General features: G+C 34.7%; 2 protein-coding genes across 5 annotated transcripts in view; one reads left to right on the top strand and one right to left on the bottom strand.

The window, feature by feature from the left end:
• LOC137654400 (uncharacterized) overlaps positions 1–9,199 on the bottom strand; it is a 43,620-nt gene extending 34,421 nt beyond the window's left edge. For both annotated transcript variants that reach the window (XM_068388001.1, XM_068388003.1), the window contains exon 1: positions 8,925–9,199. The gene's annotated coding sequence lies outside the window, so the exon portion shown is untranslated. The remainder of the gene's footprint in view (positions 1–8,924) is intronic.
• Positions 9,200–10,798: 1,599 nt separating this feature from the next.
• The window catches only part of Syx5 (syntaxin 5), a 30,002-nt gene continuing 24,498 nt past the window's right edge, over positions 10,799–16,302 (top strand). Inside the window, exons 1-2 of one of the 3 annotated variants that reach the window (XM_068388730.1) lie at positions 11,032–11,118; positions 12,824–12,925. The gene's annotated coding sequence lies outside the window, so the exon portion shown is untranslated. Of the gene's footprint in view, positions 10,902–10,996; positions 11,119–12,823; positions 12,926–16,302 lie in introns of those variants that run through there. The other 2 variants (XM_068388731.1, XM_068388729.1) reach the window with 2 other exon arrangements.

The raw sequence follows: 16,302 nt of genomic DNA, 5'->3' as shown, positions 1-16,302 counted from the left end.
AAAACCACAATTCACTAAATTTGTCAATAAGATTGTCATAGTAATTTCATTCCTAACAGGGGGGAACTATAATAACCCTCCTATCATTATTTAGCATTTCTAATTACACCTATTATTGTGTATAATTTTAACACAATCTATTGATTGCTGATCGTAGCGGACAGCATAGATGAAATTACCTTTTGTCATTTTTACATATGTAATCCTTGGAAATGTTTACTTCCAAGCTCTTTCAAGCTCTTTTGAGTTCGTTATCCGGTGGCTAATTCTTCACTTGTTGCTAGTGTTTATTTAGTGGTTATTTGTTATTATTTTGTTATATATTTATACGTGATTTAAAATAAGTAAAGTCTTTGTTTAATCTTAACTTTAATTAGATCATTCTCCTAATATATCTACTGTACCTACATGAAGTGTTGCCCTCATTACTGAGAATTTATGAAATAGTCAAGTGGAAAGCTGAAGTTGTGACAATATATATATATATATATATATATATGTATATGTATATGTATGTATATATATATATATATATATATATATATATATATAGAGAGAGAGAGAGAGAGAGAGAGAGAGAGAGAGAGAGAGAGAGAGACAACAAATTGCTTGCATTAATATATATTATATTTATCACGTGAAGTAATTTTGAACAGTACACAGTAATACGAAAATATATAAGTAATTATATATGTTTAAAAGTTATATAATCTACCTAGGCTAACAAAACACTGTTGAAATCTTAGCCTACATATCATTTATGTCAATGTTCTTATTTTTAGTGGATGTAATGAAAATGGATATTTTACATTTTCTATTATAGAGAAGCAAGTGGGCGTATTCTATATAGATAATTCCAGATTATTCCAAATTCTCTACTGCCCGAGTGATCTCGACTTCTCGTTAAGACGAAAAAATGCATAAGCGATTGAATATAAACAAAAGAACATTAAAAATGGTACTGTAATTAATAAAGGATCAATAATAAAATTGTACTCTTTATGATGTAATCTCGATAGAATCAATTTAATCAAATACTTAATCTTGAAATATTACTTACAATTAATTGAATATGTAATTTCAAAGTCATACAAACGAATGCTATAATTATCCATGATGATACTTATAACCCTATGGTGTTATATAAGTTTTGCTATTGCATAAGACGTGTAACTTGTGATTATTGACATGTTATATATATATATATATATATATATATATATATATATATATATATATATATATATATATATATATATAATATATACACTATAACAATCTAGCTCCTACCCTTTACCTTGGCATTGTTTATTGGTAATGTTACTCCGCTGTGTAAATGTCATGCTCTTGACCGCCAAATTTCCATAACTCACATATAGTAGGGTAAGGCAATTTTGGACAAGTAAGGCAAATATTGGACAGATACAATATCTCTAAAACTATTTATAATTTTCGAAAACTATAATGCTATTAGAAATTGCCCAACCTTCTACTTTATAAATATTAGTATGTCTGGTTTTTAAAAAGTATTAAGTACCCCTACATAAATTGTTGAATATGGGTGTCCAATAATTGCCTCACCTTCATTTTAGGGTTTTTCAGAAATAATACTTGAAATTATCTTATCTAAAAGTAAATTAGTGGATGATGCTAAAGGAAGGTTTAAAATAAAAAATGAATGAAAAAATATGGAACATCTAGTGTCCAATTTTGCCTCGCCTTGAAAAATGGTAAGGCAATTTTGGACACTTAATTAAAAAAAACATCAATTCATAATGTTAAGTTATTAAGTAATAGATTTTGTAAACTCTCTCTCTCTCTCTCTCTCTCTCTCTCTCTCTCTCTCTCTCTCATTCTCTCTCTCTCTCTCTCTCTCTCTCTCTCTCTCTCTCTCTCTATATATATATATATATATATATATATATATATATATATATATATATATACTTGATAATTCTAACTAGAAATATAGATAAATGATAGTTCTTTGAAAATATTTTCTATCATTTATTTCAATAGAAAATCATATTGATTTATAAGAAAATAAAAAAGAAAAAAGTTTTCTTTTCATAGAAAATGATGATCAAACCTATTACCAATGAGAAAATAGGGACAAGTACAAAATTGGAAATAAAGGTGAACATTTCAATATATACTATAGCCATATACGTGACAATTTAAATGCTTGAATATATGACGGGTCTATTTAATTCAACCGAATACTCAAAAAACAGCTTCAGTTCTTTTAAATATGGCGCAAAACATTCTCTTTGAGGCATGGGTTCCATAAATAAAGGACCATTAATTCCACTGGAATTAGTATGGACCGGCAGGGGTCACTTGCCTTATTTAGATAGGCGCTGCGCATCACTAAGAAACTGTCTATTCTTTGATGAATTTAGCCTATGAATCCTTTATGGAATTAGTCAGTCTATGGAAAGCGAAAATGAAAGAATTGCTCCAGTCCCGGCCGTAGTGGGTTGCTAAAGAAACTCTCGGTTTGTAAATACTAAAGAAAAATTGAAAATGGGAAATTGAAATGTTAGAACCATGAATCAAACTGGGAAGTTACAGCTAGTAGAGAATGAATTTATGAAATGTAGTTTGGATATCCTGGCCCTAAGGAACAGATGGAGTTAGAAGAGAAGGGGTAGGAATAATGATGATGACACCAAGAGCAGAAAAGGCATTAACCAAATGGAGAACTGTAGGTAGCAGATTGTTACTTACAAATTATTATTATTATTATTATTATTATTATTATTATTATTATTATTATTATTATTATTATTATTATTATTATTATTATTATTATTATTGTTGTTGTTATTGTTTTTGTTGTTGCTGTTAGGGCCTATTGAAACCAGAGAAAAAAAAGAGAATTTTTCGCGAGTCCTAAATGGCCTCGGGAGAAAATCTTCGTGCATCTCCAAAAGGATTCAGAAGAAATTTCCATAGACTTAGCATGGAATTCTGAATGATTCCAGAAATCTCTGAACGATTTCGGAAGAAAATCTTCCTGAATCTCCTCTCCAAAATGACTTCAGAAGAAATAGCCGTAGACTTAGCATAGAGTTCTGAATGACTCCAGAACGGAATCTTCCCGGAGTAGTTCTGAACGGCTCCGCCTCGGATTCCAAAAGACTTCTGAAGACCTGATCTCTCTCTCTCTCTTTTTTTTTTTTTTAAACATACCTTGCAACACCTCACGATCTGGATGTACTGTAGCTATGGAAGTTTACGCAGTGAACATTGGGAGGAGGATTTCACTTTACTCAAAAAGCTCGCTTTCTGGCGGAACAGGTAACTGACTGTGAGAATTTCGTTACAGCTACAGGATGAACTGGAGGCTATTCGGAACACCTTCATCTACAGAAAGTTTGGATAGGTGCTGCCGAAGTTGGCGAGCTTTGAAGATCATAATGTAAGCGCCTTGAAGGATAATTTGCTTGTGGTTTAGTGACGATGTCCTATAATTGGATTGCATTGGTGCAAAGCGGTGAGCGACGTGTGTTTCTTCAAAATTCGGCATTGAAGATAGAACATATCAGGACGGCATTGGTAAATATATTGTGTTGCTCTTCGTTGACTTCAGTATGATGGCGTATAGCGTATGCCGAGAAATCAATGGCATCCATGTCTTTACCCATCGCCTTTATATGTAAAGACATGAAAGCCATCGATTTCTACGAGGAATCTGACGAACCGAGGGCAAACAGCACTGAAATGTCTCTTGAAATCTCGAAGGAGACTGGTGAACTAAACAAAGAAGATCTTGAAAAACTATAAAAGACAGAAGAGAATAGAGAAGGAAAGCCTTTATATGAAGTATAAAAAATAGCCTTTAATTATAGAGGTAAGTCACCTGAAAACTGAGGTCAAATAGCCTCTACTATTAGCGGTTAGTCGCCTTAAAACAGAGATCTCAAAGAGCCTCTAGTGCTAGAAATAAAGCACCCAAAAATAAAGGTCAAAGAGCTTTTAATGTTAGAGGTAAGGGTATTAAAATAAAGGTCAAAGAAACTCTAATGCTAGAGTATAGCACCTCAAAATAGAGGTCAAAGAACCTCTAATGCTATAAGTAAGGAGCCTCAAAATAGATGTCGAAGACCCTCTAATGCTAAAAGTAAGGAGCCTCAAAATACAGGTAAAAAAGCCTCTAATGTTAAAAGTAAGGAGCCTCAAAATAGATGTCAAAGACCCTCTAATGCTAAAAGTAAGGAGCCTCAAAATAGAGGTCAAAGAACCTCTAATACTAAAAGTAAGGAACCTCAAAACAGAGGTCAAAGACCCTCTAATGCTAAACGTAAGAAGTTTCAAAATAGAGGTCAAAGACCCTCTAATGCTAAACGTAAGAAGTTTCAAAATAGAGGTCAAAGAGCCTCTAATGCTCAAAGTAAGGAGCCTCAAAATAGAGGTCAAACAGCCTCTAATGCTAAAAGTAAGGAAACTCAAAATAGAGGTCAAAGAGCCTCTGATGCTAAACGTAAGAAGCCTCAAAATAGAGGTCAAAGACCCTCTAATGCTTAAAGTATGGAGCCTAAAAATAGAGGCGAGAGAGCCTCTAATGCTAAAAGTAAGGAGCCTCAAAATAGAGGTCAAAGAGCCTCTAATGCTAAAAGTAAGGAGTCTCAAAATAGAAGTCAAAGAACTTCTAATGCTAAAAGTAAGGAGCCTCAAAATAGAGGTCAAAGACCATCTAATGCTAAAAGTAAGGAGCCTCAAAATAGAGGTCAAAGAGCCTCTAATGCTATAAGTATGGAACCTCAAATTAGAGGTCAAAAAGCCTCTAATGCTAAAAGTAAGGAGCCTCAAAATAGAGGTCAAAGAGTCTCTAATGCTAAAAGTAAGGAGCCTCAAAATAGAGGTCAAAGACCCTCTAATGCAGGAGATACTGCACCTCAAAATCGAGGTCAAATGCCCTCTAATGCTAAAAGTAAGGATCCTCAAAATAGGTCAAAGAGACTCTAATGTTGAATGTAAGGAGCCTCAAAACCAAGGTCAAAGAGCCTCTAATGCTAAAAGTAAAGAGCCTCCAAATACAGGTCGAAGAGACTCTAAAGCTAGAAGTGAGCAGCCTCAAAATAGAGGTCAAAGACCCTCTAATGCTAAAAGTAAGGAGCCTCAAAATACAGGTCAAAAACCCTCTAATGCTAAACCTAAGGAGCCTGAAAATAGAGGTCAAAGAACCTCTAATGCTAAAAGTAAGGAACATCAAAACAGAGGTCAAAGACCATCTAATGCTAAACGCAAGGAGTCTCAAAATAGAGGTCAAAGAGCCTCTAATGCTAAAAGTAAGGACCCTCAAAATAGAGGTCAAAGACCCTCTTATGCTAAAATGAGTCTCAAAATAGAGGTCAAAGACCCTCTAATGCTATAAGTATGGAACCTCAAATTAGAGGTCAAAAAGCCTCTAATGCTAAAAGTAAGGAGCCTCAAAATAGAGGCCAAAGAGGCTCTAATGCTAAAAGTAAGGAGCCTCAAAATAGAGGTCAAAGACCCTCTAATGCAGGAGATACTGCACCTCAAAATGAAGGTCAAATACCCTCTGATGCTAAAAGTAAGGAGCCTCAAAATAGAGGTCAAAGACCCTCTAATGATAAACGTAAGGAGCCTCAAAATAGAGATCAAACACCCTCTAATGCTAAAAGTAAGAAGCCTCAAAACAGAGGTCAAAGAGACTCTAAAGCTAAAAGTAAGGAGCCTCAAAATAGAGGTCAAAGACCCTCTAATGCTAAAAGTAAGGAGCCTTAAAATAAGAGGTCAAATAGCCTCTAGAGTCTAATACTAAAAATAAGGAGCCTCAAAATAGAGGTAAAAGAGACTATAATGCTTAAAGTGAGCAGTCTCAAAATAGAGGTCAAAGTGCCTTCAATGCTCAAAGTAAGGAGTCTCAAAGTAGAGGTCAAAGACCCTCTAATGCTAAACTAAGGAGCCTCAAAATAGAGGTCAAAGACCCTCTAATGCTAAAAGTAAGGAACCTCAAAAAAGAGGTCAAAGACCCTCTAATGCTAAACGTAAGGAGGCTCAAAATAGAGATCAAAGACCCTCTAATGCTAAAAGTAATGAGCCTCAAAATAGTTAATGCTAAAGGTAAGGAGCCTCAAAATGGAGTTCAAAGACCCTCTAATGCTACACGTAAGGAGCCTCAAAATAGAGGTCAAAGACCCTCTAATGCTAAACGTAAGAAGCCTCAAAATGGAGGTCAAAGACCCTCTAATGCTAAAAGTAAGGAGCCTCAAAATAGAGATGAAAGCGACTGTAATGCTAAACGTAAGGAGCCTCAAAATGGAGATCAAATACCCTCTAATGCTAAAGGTAAGGAGCCTCCAAATAGAGGTCAAACAGCCTCCAATGCTAAAAGTAAGGAGCCTCAAAATGGAGGTCAAAGATCCTCTAATGCTAAAAGTAAGGAGCCTCAAAATGGAGGTCAAAGATCCTCTAATGCTAAAAGTAAGGAGCCTCAAAATAGAGGTCAAAGAGCCTCTAATGCTAGAGGTAAATCACTTCAAATTAGAGATCAAAGAACATATAATGCTAAGATTATAGTACCTCAAAATAGAGGTCATAGAGCCCTTAATACTAAAGGTATGGCACCTCAAAATAGAGCTTAAATATCCTCTAATGTTGGAAGTATGGGACATCAAAATAAAAGGTCACCTCAAAATGAGGCCAAATAGTCTGGCCTATTCTTTGTATATTCACCGTACGCATTGGTTTCCTGCGCGCCAGCGCTTTTCTGCGCCTTCACCGAAAACTGTGCTTCAGCAGAAACTGAGCACCAGCAGCATTCTGTGCGCCAACGCTCCAGTACTCTCCTTCGCACTCGCGCGAGAGATATAGAGAATGAAAACTTTTTGACAGGTTAAAATTGCCCTGTTCCCCTCCCCGCAAACGCATGACAGCATGCCCGCCGGGCAAAAAGGGAAGAGGCTTCACAGAAGGGTTCAAGATCCCGAAGATTCCATCTTCCAAGGCGAATCAAATGATTTCCCTGAAGAAAGGAAGGATGAATACTGTGAACTGCAGAGTATAATAGGTGAGAACCTAGAGAGATATGAAAATTGTGATTAATGACTTCAATGCTAAAGCTGGAAGGAATAATCAAGGGATAGAAAATATGATGGGTGTTGAGGTTCTTGGCGAAGTTGCAAATGAAAATGGGGCACATTTCATAAGTAATTGTTCAACAAACCATCTTGTTACTGGAGGTACTCTTTTCCAGCACAAGGAGATCCACAAATATACAAGGACATTTTTTTTTTTAAAGAATCGAGAGATATTTGGTTGCTTTGGTTTTCCATGATTTGTCATGTTTTTATCTCTCTTTGTGTTTTTCCTTTTATTTTTCTTCATTTCATCTTTTTTTCTTAAATCTTCGATTGTATCCCTTTCTTTTGAAGGTAAAAGTATCTCTTTAATGGCTCGTTCATAGTATGAGGTAACAACGATAAGAATAAAATGGATAGGTACAACTTAGGACGAATATTGTTTATGGGATCAGCTTTGCCCCCCTTCGATGTATCTATCATGCTGTTCACTCTAATGTTGCTCCATTTAACACCATATCAAAAAGGCAACATGACAGTTATCAACATGGAAACTAGCAGGTACAGTGAAAATATATTCTATTTCAATTCCTGACACTTTCATTTGGATATGTGAATTATTATAGGAACAATGTATATAGTAGAGTTTTTTTTTTTTTTTTTTTTTTTAGATATTTCTAGCATTTGGGGTGACACCCCTCTCGAGGATGTTACCATGTTTTGGTCAATCTATTTGAAGGTTTCACCCCCTGAGTGTCAACAGCTTTAAGAGTGTCCCCAGCATTAAATAAATTTTTGAAAATCATATCATAACCGTCGAGCTAGAAAGAAGTTTTTTTTTTTTTCTTTTTAATGTAACTCTCAGGGTGTCACCTTGGGCAGACACCCTTTTTACTGCATAAAAATATTGATTTTTTATGATTACATATTTGCATATTTATACATAAAAGTATATTTGTGTGCTCGAATACAAAGTTTGATTGACATATTCATATAGTAAGGCAAAATTGGACAGTTTTCAAAACCATGGTCAGGCAAAATTGGACAGGCAAACTTCTCATTTTTTTCTTGGCGAGGCAAAATTGGACAATCTTGGATTACGGACACAAAAATTTATGTAAGTCTATAATTTTTTTCTAGCATATTTATATTGATAGGGATCACAAATTGTCATGGTTTGCACAACTGAGCGTTGGCGCTTAACGGAGATACAGACGTGTCCAAAATTGCCTCACTGTCCAAAATTGCCTCGCCTCTGAGATATTTTTTTTTTATTACTGTAATACGAGAATTTCTAATTCTTTGATGTTAATGAAACAAGCCATTTTTATAGATGAGACCTCCCTCTCTTGAAAACATGTTTGGTATTTGGTCATAAATTATTAATATAGATTTTGTACAAAGGTTACTAAAAAGGTGTCCAAAATTGCCTCACCCTACTATATTACGTTTTTTTCTAACTTCTTTTGCACGTCTAAAATAGGTATGGTACCTTAAAGGTAGACATTTTCCCCTTACTTTGTAATTTGATTTTCATAAAGGCCTCGGAGCATGTGATGTCCTTACAGTTTCCTACATCCATATGATTGACTTTGATTTTAGTGCTACCTTGGACCGGGTTAATCCTGAGGCCCTTTTTATAAAAAAAAAAAAAAAAAAAAAAAAAGACAGACAGATGGGGGTAGGCGGGTTTTTTCGTAACATTATTAAATTTTTAAGTACACTAATAGTATAGATCAAATAACGCTCGTAGCTGAAATTAGTGTGAGTGTTTCAGATTTTTTTTTAAACCATTGTTTTAATAATGTGTTATATACAAAATTCATACAAACTTCATACAATCCTAAACAGAAAAAAAAATTAATTTTCACTTACCAATATTCTTTTTATAGTTAAAGCTTGCTCCAGTTAATTGAAAACGAGTCCAATACTTCGTTTTCATTTTTTTCCACTGAACACAGCCGCGAATTCGCCCGTCATTCAAAATTCTCTCTAAATCACAAAAATAAAGGGTAAAATTCCAATTTCTGTCAACAACACTGTAGCTAGAAGCAGGATACTGATCTAATTCTACACTTTATCACATTTAAAAATAGAAATACTGTTTTTAAGGACAACATGCGCAGAGTAACATGTAAACAGTACCTTCCACAAGCACCACACAACAAATCACAAATTTACAATGCCTTTTTTTTCACTCTTCTTCTTTCGAAGTTATTAATTACACTGTATTACAGGGTCGGCCGCTCCTGTTATGTGGAGTTATGTGGTCCTTTGGCTGGCCAGACAATACTACATTGGAGTCTTCTCTCCGGTTACGGTTCATTTTCCTTTGCCTACACATACACCGAATAGTCTCGTCTATTCTTTACGTATTCTCCTCTGTTCTCATACACCTGACAACACTGAGATTACCAAACAATTCTTCTTCACCAAAGGGGATACTACATTATCATTGTTCAGTGGTCACTTTCCTCTAGGTAATGGTAGATGAGACTCTTTAGCTATGGTAAGCAGCTCTTCTAGGAGAAGGTCACTCCAAAATCAAAATCATTGTTCTCTAGTTTTGGGTAGTGCTTTAGCCTCTGTACCATGGCCTTCCACTGTCTCGGGTTAGCGTTCTCTAGCTTGAGGGTACACTCGGGCACACTGTTCTACCTTAATTATATTCCTCTTGTTTTTTAAAAGTTTGTATAATGTATATATGAAATATTTATTCTAATGTTACTGTTCTTAATATGCTTTATTTATTTCCTCATTTCCTTTCCTCACTGGGATATTTTTCCTGTTGGAGCCCTAGGGCTTATAGCATCCTGGTTTCCCAACTAGGGTTGTAGCTTAGCAATTAATAATAATAATAATAATAATAATAATAATAATAATAATAATAATAATAATAATAATAATAACAATAATAATAATAATAATAATAATAATAATAATAATAATAATAATAATAATAATAATAATAATAATGAGGAAATGAAACAAGGAAATAAACTACAAAAGAACAGTAGACAATCAAAACGAAATATTTTAAGAACAGTAACAGCATTAAATTAAATCTTTCATATATAAACTATGCCTGAGATCAATTGCACGTACATAGAAATGGGTAGGCAACGCATAAAGCTGTAGGCCTACTTTCGCCAAGAGCTAGTACCAATCCCAAGACCGGAAGAGTCACTTTTCGTCTACAACCTTCAACACTAGGAATCTTTACCTGTGACATAAGTCTTTTCATAGTTTATATATGAAATATCTGTTTTGATGTTGTTACTGTTTTTTAAGATATTCTATTTTAATTGTTCATTATTTCTCATATCGTTTATTTATTTCCTTGTTTCCTTTCCTCACTGGGCTAATTTTTTCCTGTTGGAGCCCTTGGGCTTATAGCATCCCGTTTTAACCCTAATAATAATAATAATAATAATAATAATAATAATAATAATAATAATAATAATAATAATAATAATAATAATAATAATAATAACAACAACAATGATAATAATAATAATAATAATAATAACAACAACAACAACAATAATAATAATAATAATAAATATAAAAATGAAAATAATAATAATAATAATAATGACAACAACAATAATAATAATAATAATAATAATAATAATAATAATAATAATAATAATAATAATAATAATAATAATAATAATAATAATTTAGTTTTATGAATTTAACACTTGAAACTCAAATTTAAAATACATCACACAGTTACTAGAAGAGCCGTTACATAGGCTATGCCTCGACTCTATTCTATACATAAACCCGAAAGAGAAAGCTGGAACCTGGAAAATGTATTCTAAGAAACGGACGTTTCACACATTTAAAGTACGTTTTATAAAAGATAAAATATTCCTTATTGTTTCCATATATTTTTTTTTCAAGTTTTTATCCAACATTTTTCTTAATATTACTCAAAACATTTCTAAGAAATGTACAGTCTGTGACGTCATTTTGCAATCGTGGCTAACTTCAGTCTGACAAACAGTGTTTACGTTTACGTCAAGGCTCTTGTGAATTTTGGATAATTTTATGGATTTGAAAGGTAACCAAAATTTTCCCGCAATGTTTGCTTATAGAATGATTCATTGGCGTTATCAAAATGTTGTATATATATGGTACAATATTGTAGCGGGCCACAAGATAATAAACTAGACTCTACCTAAGGTTTCTTATTTTGCCATGAAATTGTACTTGTGCTACGGTATAGAATGTCATTATTCAGCAGAATTGCGGATGGATATTTAAGGAGAGCTTAAACTTATAGCCAAATAACCCATATTATTTATAATTGGATAGCTTTTATTCATCTGTTAGTGCTAATGGTAATTATGCATTAAACATAACCATACGTAGCTATTGCAAGTCATGGGGTCGTAGAGATAACGGGAAAATTACAGTTTCAACAAAAATTGGATATTCTATGTGAAAATACAATTAAGCCAGCTTAATTATTGCGTTTTCAATTAATATGACCTTAATTTTTGTCGCAAATCAGGTCTAGAGAAACAGGACACCCTTAACTATAACTATGGGGTTCCTCGGTGCAAAATCTGGGTCTTTTGGTGGGAGAATATAGGAAACACGTAAAATAAGAGAAACTGTCGGTATTATTGTAGTGAATTACAGGGCAATGTAATGTAGGAAAAAAACTACTTTTTCTTGTAGAAAAAATTACGCTCTTCGAAAATAACACTTGTTCCTGTCGCTAATGAATAGTTTCAGAAATATATATATATATCTATATCCTACGATAATGGAGGACCCCCAGTGGGAACTCGGGATTTTGGGTAGGGAAAACATACTGGGGAAACGATATAAAATCGTAAAACAAGCCTTTTTTTCTCTATACATTACCTTCCTGAATGTATAATAAATGTAGGAAAATACAAAACTGTATAGCTGGATAAACTTTGGACCCACCGTTGCAAAGACTATGTCTCATGAAAAAATACAGTAACCAGTGCTGCCAACGTGTAATGTAGATCAAATGTTAATGTATTATGCTAACATTAGCAGTGTTTTTCATTTAATTTTTCTCATTCTACTTGCCCGTTGTAGACGCTCTTGTACGTATGTTTGTACATAGCAGGTTTCGACTTTCTGCGCAAAAACCCCGCCTTCCTGCGCAGAGACTTTTCCCTCACCAATAGGATTTCTTCTTCTCTAATCGTGAAATGTAACTGTTCGTCTCTCTACCAGCACTGTTCAAGTCTATTACTTGATTAGTTATGTAATACTCTTGTATACATATTACGCTTGACCCCAGTATTACTCGTTTTATTATCCGATACCTTATAAAATCACCTCATTTTATATACCCATCAAATATTATTTATCATACATTCCATTGTATCTTCATATATTACTTTTATACATTTTGTTATTACCTTGTCACTCCCAGATTTCGCATAAATACTTGATCTGGACAAGTTTTCCATTCTGTTCATTCATGTTTACTATCTAGACTCCGTTGCTTTTCCGTTAACCAATCACGAACCCATACGTATGTAAAGTTTGCACAGGGAGGTTAATATTTCCCTACCCCTACCTTCCAACAAGCCCTTTTCCATGGAAACCTTTGCCCAAGTCACGTCTTTGTTAGTTCAAGTGTCGTGTTTTGCGTATTTTACGATCTAAGTATTAGAAAATTGTAACGACTTCAGTAATCCATACTTGAAACTATTTTGGTGTATTCCAATGTTGATAATTTCCTTAAATCATGTAATGTAATATACCAACTTTTACAGTGTTCCAAGTGCAGTTCTAATCTAAGGCAAAACACTTAAGACACCACAGACTCAGTCACAACACCCCCGTGACCCCTAAGTTGCGATGTCACGGTCATTAAAGTAAGTCATTAATTTCTTTAACTTTAATGTGTTAGTTTTATTATATTTTGTTAGGGTGTGAAGCTCAGCATTGCCAATGCATACGAGGGTGATGTTTTATTTTCCTGTGATCGTAGGTAAGGAACAAGAACCATTATATTTAATGTTGGTAATTTTAGCGTAACATTATTAATGTTAGCGTGCGCAGCTCATTACCGCTTGCCAGTACATACGAGCTTGATGTTTTATTTTCATGCGAGCGAAGCGAGCTAATGGCGAAACAAGAACTATTATATGTAATGTTATCGTAACACTACTAACGTTACCGTAACGTAGTGAAGTGATATAACAAAGGGCATTATGATGGGTTTGTAACCTGGGAAATTCTAGGTTAGGTTAGGTGGGTTTGTTAGGTTCTCTACCCTTTTTGTACTTTTTTATATATTGTGTAAAGGGTATATGGAAAATACACACAATAATGATACTGTATCATTTCTAACGTTGGTAATTCCACTGTAACGTTGGTAACGCTGTGTATCACCGTAACTTTGGTAACCTTGTCTACAGTTGGTAACATTGCTAATGTTACCGTTCGCAGTACATACGTGAGTTAAGTGACACCGAATTTGAACAAGTCATTATATGTAAGTATTTTAACCCTTTTACCCCCGGGCTATTTGGAAATTTCCAACCCTTAACCCCCAAGGGGTTATTTTTATCCCATCACATTTTGCAGTATACTTTTTTTAAATTGCTCTAACAGGCTTAATTTTTTTCAGAGAGGTCAGGTTGGTCTCATTCTCTTGGAAAATGTCTGAATTTTCTCAAAAAATTATCAAAAATATGAAAAAAAAAAAAAATTTTATAGCATTTTTTTGCTAGGACGTACCGGTACGTCCATGGGGGTAAAGGGATGGCTTTTGTGAAACGTACCAGTACGTCCTTTGGGGGTAAAAGGGTTAACAAAATATATATAATAAAAGACATTATATTTAATAATTTTAACAGAAAATATATGTTTTCCTGTTGAAAATAAAGTGATTTAACCAGTTTTCACTTTCATTTCATCCGTAATAACAGCAACCAATTCGGCAACTTAAAGTTAGTCGAATTGGTTGATGTGTTTGTTTGCCGTTGAATGAAGGTCAACTTCGGTTAAATCACATTATTTACTATAGGAAAACATATATTTTCTGTTCGAAATCACACCCTGTAATACAATACAACTTTACCAAACTGTCTGACCTAAACACACCAATCATCGTAATAGAAAAATTACCTTCATCAAAATCTAATAGTAATGAAACACTGTCAAAGCACTGGAGGTTTTGTTTGCCAGAGTTTCAGACGCATAGAAAACGTGATTTATTTCCCATTTCCTATGGAGTTGAGTCGTTCGTAGCTGTCTTCATCATGATGTTGTTACAAAGCCCGTTACTTAATTTATCTAAATATTTATTTGTTTTTTTTCTCTACTTTATCTCACTGCTCCTATGTTCTTGCAAGCTAACCATGTTTTGGTATGTGCGTTAGGCCAGTGGACTAGTATTTCCGTGTTAATTATCAATTATACAAACACGAGGGGTAAATCAGCAAATATTTTCTTAACCTTTTGGTTAACCACTTCACTTATTATTATTATTATTATTAGTATTATTGATACCTGCTAACCTACAACCCTAATTTGAAAAGCACGATGCTCTAAGACCAAGAGCTCCGACAGGAAAAATAGCCCTGTGAGGAAAGGAAATAAGGAAAAACTACAAGAAGTTTAAGAAAAATAAACATTCAAATAAATATTTTATATATAACTTTAAAAACTTGAAAATAATAAGAAGAATAGAAGCATGATAGAATAGTGTACCCTCAAGCAAGAGAACTCTAACCCAAGACAGTGGAAGACATTGAAGGTTGGGGATCAATCAGTTCATGCAGAAACCTATTGACTACCTTTGGAGTTCCATTTTTAAGTCCATGAAACCGGCCAATAACCTCAGAATATGAGAAGCAACAACCAATTTACGAATACACAACAGAATCCATGGCAGTGAATTATTAACACTCACTTTTTTTTTTAGGACGTTTGAATTCCAAAATCGCAGTAATTGGATAATCTTGAAATGAAGCAACTAATCAGCTTTCAGCATTTTTACCTTACCCATACTTCATAACCGAAAATAAAGACGATCAAACATTTTTACATACGATGCAAAAGTGAATGCAAACAACACGCGCGCAGCAAATTAATATTGAGTCTCCAAAAAGTAAACAATGGACTTAAACACTGAAATAGTGTTCAAAATATAATTGATCAATACTTATTATACCTCAGCCTCAATTACTTATACAGTGAAAAATGTCAAACTAGCCAACACTTCTCAATTTCTTATAGCACCCCAATCAAGAGCTCCTCCTACCGTATCATCTGTGCATATGCCCCTGGATCAGTCTGAGAAGTATGTGGCAGGCGCAAGGTTGTCTCAAATCTTTGTCGGGGGGACTTTTCAGGTTCTGATGGTGTGTGGAGTTCCTCTAGTGATCACCACACCACAACAGAGGTTGGAAGCTCTTCACCTGTTGCCCTACAGACTGTCGCGGATGAGTTTGACCTAAGGAAGGTTTATTACCTTGTGAGTATGGATTATTGGTGACGATGTCGTTGTAACTGAGGAATGAAACATCATTGCACACCATTGATAGAAGATCTTAAACTTATTCATCCTCTGCCTCACATTCCTCTCCTAGCACTGACAGGGGATCCACGCATCCATCATACTTAGAGCACACTGCCAGTTGGAAGGGAAAGGGGTCTGCCCATCTTTTTTCCAATTTTTGGATTATTTTCCCTTTAAGACTGATTGATAAGAGGTACATATACATGACCCCTACTGTTTCTATCTCTGTGGGAGACAGTATTGCTCAATCCTCACCTGTTTGCACACACCCATTAGCTATCTACTATGCATTAGCATGCTACCAGTGCTCGTGTGCTCTTAGGGGAGTGTCACCTCACCTGTTCGTAATCATGCACTCTTACGGGAGTACCACCTCACCTGTTCTCCACTGCATGCTTCTATCTGTTTCAGGTTGTGCAGTCCTACGGGACAGCCACCTCCCCTGTTCATGATCGCATATTCTCATTGGGGTGCCCCCTCGTCTGTTTATGGTCACACGGTCCTACGGAAGCGCCTCCTCACTAGTTAACAATTAAGTGCTTCTATCTGTGTGCCACCTTCACTTGTGTGCTACAGGAGCACCAACTCACTTTTTTGTAATAGCATGCTCCAAAGAGAGTGCCACCTTAAACTGTTCACGATCATGCGTTCCCCAGACTCTCTATGAAGATTGACAATACGCTTCAGGAGCAGAGGGTGACAGCCTTTGCCTCCTAGAGAGTT

This window comes from Palaemon carinicauda, chromosome 15 (assembly GCF_036898095.1).
Source record: "Palaemon carinicauda isolate YSFRI2023 chromosome 15, ASM3689809v2, whole genome shotgun sequence".
In the NCBI taxonomy this organism is placed as follows: Eukaryota; Metazoa; Arthropoda; class Malacostraca; order Decapoda; family Palaemonidae; genus Palaemon; species Palaemon carinicauda.
The sequence above is the reverse complement of the archived record's forward strand: the minus strand, read 5'-3'. Positions and strand labels throughout refer to the sequence as shown.